This window comes from Pteropus vampyrus, unplaced genomic scaffold, assembly GCF_000151845.1.
Source record: "Pteropus vampyrus isolate Shadow unplaced genomic scaffold, Pvam_2.0 Scaffold387, whole genome shotgun sequence".
Classification (NCBI taxonomy): Eukaryota; Metazoa; Chordata; class Mammalia; order Chiroptera; family Pteropodidae; genus Pteropus; species Pteropus vampyrus.
In genome coordinates, this window is record NW_011889168.1 from 1249758 (window position 1) to 1262705 (window position 12948).

The 12948-nt window shown below is 39.1% G+C and overlaps 1 long non-coding RNA gene across 1 annotated transcript in view; it reads right to left on the reverse strand.

Moving 5' to 3' along the window:
- Nucleotides 1-845: 845 nt before the first annotated feature.
- Nucleotides 846-12948, reverse strand: part of LOC105305437 — a 28980-nt gene continuing 16877 nt past the window's right edge. The window contains exons 2-4 of the long non-coding RNA XR_897088.2: nt 8508-8604; nt 4203-8129; nt 846-2860 (exon numbers count right to left, since the gene is read on the reverse strand). This is a non-coding gene — a long non-coding RNA (uncharacterized LOC105305437). The remainder of the gene's footprint in view (nt 2861-4202; nt 8130-8507; nt 8605-12948) is intronic.

A 12948-nucleotide genomic window follows, 5' to 3' on the forward strand; every position in this document is an offset into this window, starting at 1 on the left:
GATTTTCCATACAGACAGCATAGAGAACATAGTCAATAATATTGTAATAAATATGTATAGTGCCAGAAGGGTACTAGGCTGATCAGAGGAGTGACTTTGTAAATTATATAAATGTCTAACCACCATGCTTTACACTTGTAACTAATATAAAACAATATTGAATGTCAACATAATATCTGGTTTCAATTCAATGAAGACATTTATATTTATTTATAGGTATATTGGTAATAATATGCCCCTGGCATGTTGCTTACTAGCAAACTAACAATACAGGAGAAAAGCTTAGAGAAAATAAAGAGTGAGTGTTGTATTAGTTTCCTGTGGCTACTGTAACAAATCATACAAATTGGGTGACTTAACAGAAGTCTGTTCCCTCACAATTCCAGAGACTAGTAGTCTGAAATCAAGGTGTCAGTAGGGCTGCATTTCCTCTGGAGGCTCTAGGAGACGATCCATTCTTTGCCTCTTCCAGCTTCTGGTGGTTGTAGATGTTCCTTGGTTTGTGGCCACATCACTCCAATCTCTGCCTCTGTGGAAATTTTGCTTCCTCTTCTCTTTTGTCTCTCTTTTTGTGTGTCTGTTAGGGCCCACCTGGATAATCCAGGATAGTGCCTCATTTTAAAATCCTTAGCTGAACTACATCTGCAAAAACTCTTTTTCCAAATACAGTCACATTCACAGGTTCCAAGGATTAGGATGTGAACATATCTTTTGTGGGATAACTATTCAACCCACTACAAGTGGTTAGCCAATCCCTCAGTTCAGTGTTTCTCAAATTTCAGTAAAATACAGACCACTTCTAAAATAAAGACATTTTCATAGAAAACAGAACAAAACAAACAAATAATTCATAATAAATTTTTTGTATGTGGGATTTGACAAACTGATTTAAAATGTATATGGTGAGCAGAGCCAAAAATAGCCTTGAAGAAAAAAGACAATGTTGAGGGAATCCTGCTCTAAGCCTTATAAATTTACAGTAATTAAGGCACTATGATATTGGCTCAGAGATCAACAAATGAGCCAACAGAACACAATAATACAATTGATGACAGCCCAGCAAGACACCCAAACATACAGAGAAACTTGATATATGACAGAGGCATCATTGCAAATTATTTGTATGAAAAAAAGTGGATCTTTACCTCATACCATGAAAAAAAAAAAAGCACTTCCAGATTCATTCAGGATTTAAATATGAACAGCAAAACTTTGACATGTTTACAAAATACAAGAGAATATCTCATCTTAAAAATACAAATATCCATCATCAGCAAAAGGGTTAATTAGATACAAAAAAAAATATTTGTGGACACTGTGAGGCATTTCCAAGATTTCCCTTCAAGGAAGGACTCGTAGCCCCATGTGCTGGGAGTACTGTCAGCCATCAACCTTCGGCTGTCAAACCCTTCAGGGACTATCTTAGTTGCAGAAAACTGCCTTGCCCAAGGTCACCTTTCTTACTGAGATGGCTATATCCAATGACTGATCAGCCTGACTCAGGACAACCATGAATGTTCTGAAGAGCTATTCTATTTTTATTGTATTTGCTCATGACACTGCAAGTCAGGAATTTGGTTTGGGCTTAGCTGGCCAGTTCTGCTCCACATAGCATTGGCTGGGGTCATTTACTCAGCTGCATTCAGTTGGTGACTAAGCTAGAGTAGAAGGTACCATAAGGCTTCATTCACATATCTGGCACCTAAATGCTCTTACAAGTGGCCTCTACCTCACCATATGGTTAAATTGGACTGCCTCACAACATGGTGCCTTCATAGCAATCAGATTTCTTACATGATAACTGGATTCTAAGAGGGAGCATTTCAAGTGGTGAAGACAGAATTTCTAACCTTGGAAGTCATCTAGCATCACTTTTCCTGTATTCTGTTAGTCAAAATAAGTCAGATAGCCAACCCACATCCAAGGGGAGGAGAAATAGACAAATCTTCTTGATGGATACAGGATGAGGTCACATTATAAAAAAGCCTGTGGGATGGGAAAGATTCTTGTGGCAATCTTTGGAACCACAATCTATCACAGCCATCTTGTACAGCCAAGTAGATTGTATGCTGTACAACTCCAGGAGTTACCATTTGTCTAGAACTTAAAGCAATAGCTCCCCCTAGAATTGTGTAGTGCACAACTACCAAAATTGGTCCCCACACCCCTAGACTCTCATACACATAACGATGATCACAAAAAGCAAAAGCAAGTCACAGATGAATAGATACAATATTATGCTATTTACATTAAGTTTAGAATGTCAAACTGAATGATATGTTATTAGGGATACATAAAAAAATGTAGTAAGCCTATAAAGACAAGCAAGGAAATGATAAACACAAAATTTAGGAAAGGGCTAGAGGATGCAGTTGTTATGATCAAAGGAAAATACAGAAATTTGAGTAGTCTTGGTAATAGTCTATTGCTTTAGCTAGATGGTAGATACATGGGTGTTTGTTATCTATATAACATTCTTTTGTATGTACAAAATAATCCATACTCAATTAAGAAAGAAAACAAATAGCGAAATAGAAAAAGTAAGGAAAGATTAATTCAGGATAAGTGTAGCCTCTGGAATAATGAAAAGGAATATGGCAGGAGAAAGATATACAGGGTATCTAGTAGTATTTAATAAGTTAGCTTGGTGAGTACTTGTCACATTTTTCTTTATACATTATAAATTGATTACATACCTTCTTTTATTTGTGGCTGTCAGAAGATGTAGACCATAGAGTCAGAGGTGAACAGAATAGTGCCTTAACAAGAATTATTTCCATCCACGTGTACCCTGTGGTACTCAGAGTATATAATAGAAACAAAGTTTGAACTTCTCATTCTAGAAAGGCCATAGGTAAGCCTGTAAACAAAGAAGAAAGAAATATTCAGCTTCTTCTTCTGGGATATAAGATGATAGAGTTAAACTCAATCTAAACAAAGATACTAAATATAATAAAAGTTGAGGTGGGAAGGCATTAAAATTGTGAGATATGTACTTTAGTACTGAATATCATGTAAAGTGGTTGCAGATGTCATCATATTATACCTCTGTGGGAAAAAAAAAATTGAGAGGGAAGAATGCACTATTCAAGGACCACTCACTGAGTTTGTATAATGGTTAAATATATAAGACCACTCAGGCAGGTGAAAGGGAGACCATTTCTTTCTTTAGAATCTTTCGTTGTAGTTGTAACAGCAATATTAAAAGAGTTTATTTTACTCTTTCGATTCCCAAATTTCCATCCTGCACTTTCAATAATCATTCAGAAGTGAAGATGACATAAATAATGCAATGTTCGTCACCCATTCTCTGTTTTTAGAAAACTGAGATGACTTTCTAAAGAGGTAATTTTTGAGAAAACTGGGTGCACATACATGGAACCTTTTAGGTCATGTATTGTGACAGTAAATAAGAAATTGAGTAAGCTATATTTCAACAAAGAAAACTCTGAGGAGGAAGACAAGGACTCTAAAAGACATTGTGTCAAGATGAAATCTCATGGCTCACTTCTTCACAAAATCCTTAGCTGTTTTCTGCAGACTAGTCCATGGATGTAGTAAAATATGTGAGTTACAGGCAGATATTTTTTCCCATATTGATTCAAACATATAGGCAAAGGCAAGAAATGTTTCCAAAATTTTAAAGCAATCTTGAGTAAACAATGCCTGAGGTAGAGAGCAACTGTGGTCTGTCTTTCACTTTTCCCTTCTTCTAAAAACAGTTCTTCACATTTAAGGTAAACTGTTCTTCTCCCACTCTACCCAAGGGCTCCTACTAGGGAAACCAGCCATATTGTGACCATATGACCCCTATGACTTCATAGTCCTCATCCTCCTTTTTATTGGAGCTTGGGAAACAGAAGCAGTCCCTCTCAGACAGCAAACCTGTGGCTCAATCTGGTCCAAGCCTCCATCATATCTCATCATATCTGCCTCTCTACAGTTTGTTCTCAACACACAAGCCAGAGCCTAATGCAAATCAGATAACATCTCTCCTCTTCACAAAATTGTCTAGTGGTTGCCCATCTCATACTCTAAGTCAAAGTCAAAGTCTTTACTTATGACACACAAAGCCCTGTGTAATCAGCCCCACAATCCCTTACCTCCCTGGCTTCACCTCTTGCTACCTTTCCCCTTGCACACTCCAATTCAGTCTCAGTGGCCTTGCTGATGTTCTGCACACTTGCCAAGCTTCCACCTACCTCATATCCTTTACACTTGTTCTCTTCAAAACTGCAGTTAACTTCATGGCTCAGCTTCTCTCTTCATTCTGGTCTTTGCTCAAATTTCATCTCCCTAGAAAGGGCTTTACTGACTATTCTATTTAAAATTTAACACACACACACACACACACACACACACACACACCCACACACACACACCACTCTCTATCTTCCTTCTATGCTTGATGTTTTTCTTCTATAGCACTTATCACTTTCTAACATACTATAAAATATTCCTCTTTACTTTGGTTTACTGTCTAAATTTCCCCCCCTAGAATATAAACAGAGGGGTTTTTTTTCTTGTTTTTCTTCCCTTGCTATTCCCAGCATCTAGAACAATGGCTGGCATGTAATAGTTGCTCCATACGTATGTGTGCCACGAATTGGATGAGTGAAATCTGGGAAGATGAAAGCTGGCAGCTGTTGTTATCCATGGTCCAGTCTTGTGGAAAAGCCAGCCTGCAAAAGAAAAGCTGATACAGAGAAACCAGCACTCTCCAACCTAGTGAGGGACTAGCCTCTGTCTCTATCATCCCAGAAGCCAGTTTTTTCTCTGCTTTTACCAGGGTTTTCTACATGAGCCATGTACTTTTTGCCTAAGATGGTTCCAGATGAGCTTCTATCATTTGCAACCATAAGAGTTCTAATATATGAGTGTTCTCTGCACAAACATATACAGAGCTAATTTTCCCTTTGACCAAGTGAAAGCCTATCTGGGTGGTCTACATCCTCAGCTCATGCTCTGCTTCATTTTCCATCCTCAGCTTGTCCTGACTTGGCAATAGTACTGGATTCCACACTAGGAAGCTTTAGTTGCAACATCGTTTGCAGTCATTTGAAATCTCTGTTATCAACCTTGTGCAAAGCAGTATATAGAGACAAGGCAGGGTGTGCTGCCTCCCACCTCCTGCTCCTTCCTAAACAGCCCTTCAAATATCCAGCTCTATAGCCACCCAAACCCAAATACCTGACCTCTAGATGCTCACATATTTGCCTGTGTTGTCCTACCTCCACTGTCTACCACATCACCACTAAATTCTACCCTGTCAGGCAGAAATCAATAACAGAATGAGGAAACCAATTATATTGTGACACATCAAAAACAACTTTGTGACCCACCAAAGTGTCCAAACCTGCTGGTTGGAAAATAGCAGCTCAGAAAAGCATCATATATGCCATACATTTTGCAAAACAGTCACCTAGCCAAATTAAAAATGATTCAGAGGATTTAACAGACCTATTTATTATAAGTTTAAAAGTATGAATAAATACATACGATGTTATAATAGACTTATTTTGTAACTTCTTAGCCAATAGGACTATACATTCACATACTAGTGCTGTTAATGAGCCCCAAAACTCTTCCATCCAATTATTCATTTAACAAACATGAATCGAATCCCTGTATCTGAGTCAGACATTGCCTGGCGCTGGGCCATGAAGAGGCTTCCAGTCTGGAATGAAACACACAAGCAGATATCCAATAGAGTGGTATTTTGTAAGCACCATGTAGAAACATCTTACCTTGTTTTGAGGAATCTAGAAAAAAACAGCTTAGAAGAGATAATATTCTGAGATTAATATTAAAGGATGAGTGGAAGTTAACCCAACAAAGGAGGGAAGGACATTCTAAGAGAAGAGGCATTATGAGCTGTGAATATAAAGATTCATCTCCCAGACCCCCTACATGGAAGGACATGATACCTCAGCTGTGGAAGTACAGGAAGCAGACAGCCCTCAGCCCTTTCAGGGTCTGCCTCAGATGCAGAAAACCATCTCACCTCAAATCACACCATTCTGAGAACAACCCATATACAATAACTGATTGAGCATAGAGTATAAAGATCTGATCATTTTTGCCCAACTTGAGACAACTCCAAAGGGCCATCTAGCTCTAGAGCCCTCTGTAGGGTAGGCCAAAGCTGTCTTTGGGCCTGCATTCCAGCTCAGCTCCTCTCTCTGGCCATTCCTGTTTCCCTCTCCTCCTTCCCACAGGTGTTGATCTCAGGGGCTCTCCTTAATAAATATCTTGCACACTAAACCCAGTCTCAGCTTCTAAGGGGAACCCAATTTGTGACACAAGCCATCAATGTCTATTAAGAAAATTGGACTTAAAATTATTCTGGGGGTTTAAATAAATTTAACTTCCAACACCACAGCATTATTACCATCTGTGTTTCTTTTCAGGAACAACACTGTCAGACATAAGAGGGGCCTTTCACTTATCCCAGCAATCATACCTAAGAGTGGCTACATAGGAGAATTGTCTGACTCTGCCTTTCAGTTTTCTCTGAAGATGACCTGAGTGTGTCTGAGAAGATAGAAGTAGTCCTTCTACAGAATTTCACCCATGGCTCAGCCACACCCATCCAACCATTCATTTATTCACTCAAGAAACATATCCTGGACATATGCTAAGCACTGTGCTAACTTAGTCACTTCTTGCTCCAGATCTAACCTTTAAGATTATTTTAGAATTCTCGACTATGCTCATTAAAAAATCTATTAAAAGAAACTTTAGTCATAGAAATATCAGTGTATATGATTTGCCTTTAAATTTCTTAGCTATTATCTGAGTCCAGACTCTCTAAGGGTACCTTTGTTTGCTGTTTGACTTTTTATATGGTGCTTGTAGTGAGAGATAAGGCCAGCAAGAAGGTTGTCGGGACTCTCTGCAGCTACAGTTCCTATTGAAAACTTATAGACATTCTGAACTCCCTTATTTGTGTGATAAATTTATGAACTATGGGATACAACATGGAATTCTTAGTTCCAAAAACAAACTAGAAGATTTTGCCCAAAAGCAGCATTTAGTTCAACATTTGTTAAGCTGTTTGTGCTAAGCACTGTGTGAATACAAAGATAAGCAAGGCATATTCCAGCCCTTACCAAGCCCATAGGCAGATGAAACAAGTCCATGAAAGACTGGTATAATCAATAAAGGTACAAGATATAATAAAGGAGAAAAGAAAGTGTGGGAGGATCTTGAACTTGAGCATCTCCTATGAGCCAAGCACTTTATCTGTGTTATATCATTTAATGTTCACAATAAGGTTATAAAATAGCCTTTCCCCCCTTATTTTATTAATGAGAAAAACTGAGGAGTCTGTGGTCACACAGCTAATAAATGGAAGAATCCCAGCATGCTTGACTCCAAAGCCCAAGCTCTTCCCTTACAAACTGTCACCATAACAGAAGTATGAAAAGAGTGTCACTAGTGGGGAGTTCAAAAGGAGAGCAAAGGCTCCTGAGTTGAGGAGTCAGGGAGAACTTTATGGAATAGGTGATGTTTCAGGGAGGCCATGAAGTATGGATAGGGTTTTAACTAGCAGAGGATTATAAGGAAGGTGTTCTGGGTGGAGAAAACAGTATGATCAAAGGTCCCGAAGTATGGGAAATGCCCAAAAACCTACAGGGTGTGTTTTATGGCAGGTTCCCCAGGAAGCAGACTCCAAAGTGGAGTTTAGCATTCAGAAATGTATTAGGAAGTGTCCTTGGGATCAGCCCCGGTGGGGGAGTAAAAGAAGTAGGATTAGGCAGAGGAAGTTATTGGGCTACAATACATTCACAAAAAAAGGTCTTAGAAATCTCATGTGTTGTTCCAAAGCTGGGATGACTTTTTCAGAGGTGTCTTGCCTTGAGACAAGAGAGATAGGTCTTTAGAGCTCCCTCTTTTAACAAGTCATTGGATGTAGGCTGTCCCTGGGAAGAGAATATGAATCTTGGGTGAGGTGGCACTCTTCAACTAAGAAAAATTTCCAGAGAGAGACTTGTATGAAAGTTATCATCTGCCAATACTCTCAGCAACTGGGGGAGTGAGTACCTCAGTCCTGAAGGAGAAATTCTGCGTGGCTCGCCATGAAGTTCACTATAGAATGTGTGTCCTGGGCAGTAAGCAGGGATTATCTGGTGAAACACAAGAGTACAGGACTAATGAAAAGATGAAGTTGGAAAGTTGAGAGGAGGTGGACGTTGAAGGCCAGACTTTGTGTTTGATAAAAAAGGAAAAAGGGTCACTGAATTTTGTGTGAGGCAAGAAATGGCTAGAAGTTGCACGCATCATAAGTGCATGGGACAACTTAAGGTGGGAAGAACCTAGAGGAAGAACCAGTGGGCACTTCCACAGTCAGTCAAGATAGAAGGTGAAACGGGGAGACCTGAATAGGTGGCAGTGGTGGTGGGAAGGAGGGGATGGAAGCAGCAGAAGAATTGAGGGCACAGACATTGCATTCTAAACACTTTCTACAAAAGGCCCATAAGACTAAAAAAGAAACAATGCCTTACCATCGTTCAACCATTCTGTGAACTATTATCCAGCTTTCCCATGTCAATTTCATGTGGCCAGGGATTTTTGCTGTTTTCCCAGCATCTAGAAGAAAGCCTGGCAAATAGCCAATGTTTGTATCAATCATATTTTTCAGTGATCATACTGAGTTACAAAAATCCTAAGATATCAATGGCTTATAGCAACATTTATTTATTGCTCACTGTTCTATAGTCAACTGTAGCAACTCTGTTTGAGACTGTGGGTTGGGTTAAGGTCTGTTCCATGTGTCTTCCTATGCCAGGGACCAGGCTGAAGGACATGGGGACATACTATTCTTTTAGTGGAGGGCAAGAGCCCAAGAAGGCTAATGGAACTTGAAATGCCTCTCAAAGCTTCTGCTAAGATCTGACACACTTCCATTTCTACCACCACCTTCCATTGGTCTAAACAAGTCATATAAGCAAATTCTGTATCAGTGGGGCAGGGAAATATACTACTTCCCTGAACAGCTAGGGAAAGGAGAGTGAATACTTGCTAAACAATAATAAAATCCACAGTAGTGCTCATAGATATTTGTTAATATTGTATGAATTAATCTACATGTACTGATATGGAAAGATCCCTAATACATACATACCATTAAGTGAAAAAGGCAAGTTGCAAGGCAATACATACACTATGATCCAATTGTAAACACACATACCAAAAATAAAACCATACACTAATATATGCACAAACGCCTTCATAAATGCATGTAGAAGGAGATGTAAAGTAGAAACACTAGACAGTTAACAGTTTAACTTCTGGAAAGGGGAGTAATATTGGGTAGGAATAAAAGAGTACATTTGCTTTTATATCATTTTTAAAAATTTTGACAAGGCATTTGCACTTAATTAGTATAGTTTTTATTTTTTAATTTTTGTATGATTTTTAAAAAACATTGTTTGAAAAGTGAAAAAAAAAGAAAAAGGAAGGCAATGTCCATTGTGAAGCTCATCATACAGTCTGGATTAGAAAAATGTCAAATGAGCAATTTGGAGGAAGTTAATGTCATAGTAAGAGTGATAAATTAATAACAAAATGTGCCCTAACTCTTATAATTGTTCAGTTACTGCTCTGACATTTAAAAAACACTACAACCTTTGTGGTAAGTGCCTTTATCTGGCTTATGAAATGATTATGAAATTACTTTGACAGTATCTTGCACTTAGATTGTATAAAAGGGAACATTTACTTAACCCATGGCATGTACATAGCAAGTCTATTAATAGTTTAATATTCCTAATTCATCTAGGAATAGCAAGTCTTCTTAATGAAGAGAAATATCCTCTAAACAGCATTATTTATCTTGAAGATGCTCCCAAAAGTCATACTGTAAAGCAAACTAGACATTCGACCTTCTACCTCTTTCTCTAGAACCTCATGCCTTACCGGGGTAGTCATGAACATAAACTTTCTGAAAGGCTGAATCACTTTATCAGGTAAAGTGATTTACCTGATAAAATTACCCTAGAACATCTTACCCGGACTATGATGGCCACTTTGCATAGCTAACGTCTCAGCAACCACACAGAGTATCACAAAGTTTGGTGGCTGAGGTCTTGGAAAAAAGTAGGCAAGTCAATCAGTCCCCAAACTCTGACTGATTGCTCACACAATGCACCTAGGATCTTAGATGAGTAAATACATTTCAAAGAACAAACACCAATTCTATTCTTCCCTCAAGAGAAAACAATAAATAGGTCATTTTAAAATTTGGTTTGTTTAAGTCATCTTTAAGGTGGTTTTTTACTTGCCACTAATAATTTTTGTTCTGGATGTGATTTTCTAATTTGTAGGTTTAGGAATTAGAATGCATTAAATTATTTGAGATTGAGCTCACCAGTTGGACTAGCTCAAGTTAAGAGGAGTTCAGAGGAGGTTCACTTACAAACCAGACCATGAGTTTATTCATTTACACTACCCTACCAAATATCTCCCAGAACATGGATTTCATCTTTTATACGTACTCCCTTCCCAGAAAAGAAGGCTAAATTAAGTCCAAATGATTGGTTGACAAACATTGGATTCAAAAAGAGGAAATCGTATGATTTAAATAACGCTTATTGATCTGTGATACAAGAATAACTTTGCTGCTAATGAAAATATCTGCCTGGCTGATTTTATGCCGGGGTCAGTCCATCAGAGCAAGTCTCTTTCTTGGTGGTGCCAGGAAGGGAACCCTGAAAAACTATCCTCATTAACTCTTCATTAAGAGTTTAATTCCAAAAGGGAAAAAAATGGCATAGATGATAGAGGCTTTGTTCATCCCTCTTGCAACCAAATCAAAGTTGTGACAAAAACACAGAGCGAACGGCAAGCAAAGTCACCTGGAATCTAGATGAACAGAAGCATTACAACTAGGGAGAAAAATAACGAATCATCCTGCAACAGTAGAAGGTAGGAAGGGGCGAAGATGCGAGGCTGCCCGGTCCCGAGTGGCTCAGTGGGACAGAGACAGCAGCAGAGGCAGCCAGTGGCAGCAGAGGCGCCGGCAACTGCAGACGCCTCTTAAAGGGGCTGTGTCTGCGAGCAGAGTTTTGTGGTGATGGACCTGCTCACTCTGAGTACCAATGCCAGGTTGGCTACACAGTGGGTACCAGGGACTTACAGGGGAACACTGAGTTGTTGGAGTGAAGAATAGAGGTGAGGCTCTCACCCAGGCAGAAGTGCCGGCGGTATCCATTGTTCCTCTGTTGAGCCCTCCCCCGTCCCAGTGTGCGGACTCAGCACCACCATAGCTGAGATGTGACCAAAGTGGATAACAGAGATTACTTGGCCCAGAGGATTTCCTGAAACTCTGCCTCCCCCAACTCATGGCCCCACCCAAGCCACATCCAGGTGTGTCCTTGGCAGGTCCTGTGTGACTTGCTGAACAGTGCCAAGACCCACACTAGTGGCAGATGGCCACAGTTTCTGGCGTGGCCTCTTGAGGCAACTATAAGCACAGTGTCTGGGGATTGCTTGCTGAATCTCAACAGGTGCCCCCAGAGGGGCACAGGCTGGGGCTAAACTTGGGCTGCAGCTGAACCCCTCTCAGGACTGTGCCACTGGACACCTAATACACAAAGCCACACTAAGACCGGGAGACTTAGGAGTTTTGCATAGTACATAAAAAAAAAGACACAGAAAAGCAGCCAAAATGGGAAGACAAAGAAGCAGAAACCATATGAGAGAACAGAACAGATATCCAGGAATAATAGAGTCAAACAATCTAACAGATGCAGAGTTCAAAATACTGGTTATAAAGGTAATCATTTAACTTAGGGGAAGTGTAGATGAACTCAGTGAGAACTTTAACAAAGAGGTAAAAAACATAAAAATGGAAATGGAAATTATAAAAGGGAACCAGTCAGTAATGAAGAACACATTATCTGAGATGAAGAGTGTAGTAGAGGGAATCAACAGAGTGGATAAAGAAGAAGATCGAATCACTGATATAGAGAATGTGGAAGCCAAGGAAACTCAATCAGAATAGTAAGGAAAAAAGAAGCCAAGACTATAATAATAATTTAGGGAGCCTATGGGACACAATTAAATGTAAAAATATCTGGGTCATAGGAGTACCTGATGGAAGACAAGATGTTGAAGAGCTAATTGAAGAAATAATGATGGGAAACTTTTCTAACCCAGGGAAGGAAATAGACATACAACCCCAAGAAGCTCAGAGTCCCAAAAAAGATGAACCCAAAGAGGCCCACACCAAGACACATCATAATTAACATGCCAAAGGTTAAATAAAAAGAGAGACTCTTAAAAGCAGCAAGAGAAAAGCAGTTAGTTATCTACGAGGGAACACTCATAAGACTGGCAATTGATTTCTCAAAAGAAACTGCAGGACAGAAGGGATTGTCACAAAATATTCAAAGTGATAAAAACCCAGGATCCACAACCAAGAATACTTTATCCAGCAAAGCTATCATTTAGAGTCAAAAGACAGAGAAAGAGCTTCCCAGACAAAAATAAGCTAAAGAAATTCATCAACACCAAGCCAGAATTATAGGAAATGATGGAGGAACTTCTTTAAGAAGAAAAAAAACATGTATCAAAAACATGAATAAAGAATGGTAATAACTACATATCTGTCGACGAATACCTCAAATGAAAAAGAATTAAGTTCTCCAACCAAAAGATAGAGTGGCTGAATGGATAAGAAAACAAGACCCCTACATATGCTGCCTACAAGAGACTTACTTCAAATTAAAGATACACAAATACTAAAAGGAAGGGGATGGAGAAAGATATCGCCTTGATGGACCTAGAGGGTATTGCACTGAATGAAGTAAGTCAGATAAAGACAAATACCACAAGATTTCACGTATATGTAGAATCTAAAGAACAAAATAAACAATAACAAAAACAGAAATAAACTCATAGATATAGAGAATATTTTGAGAGATACTAGATGGGAGGAGATTT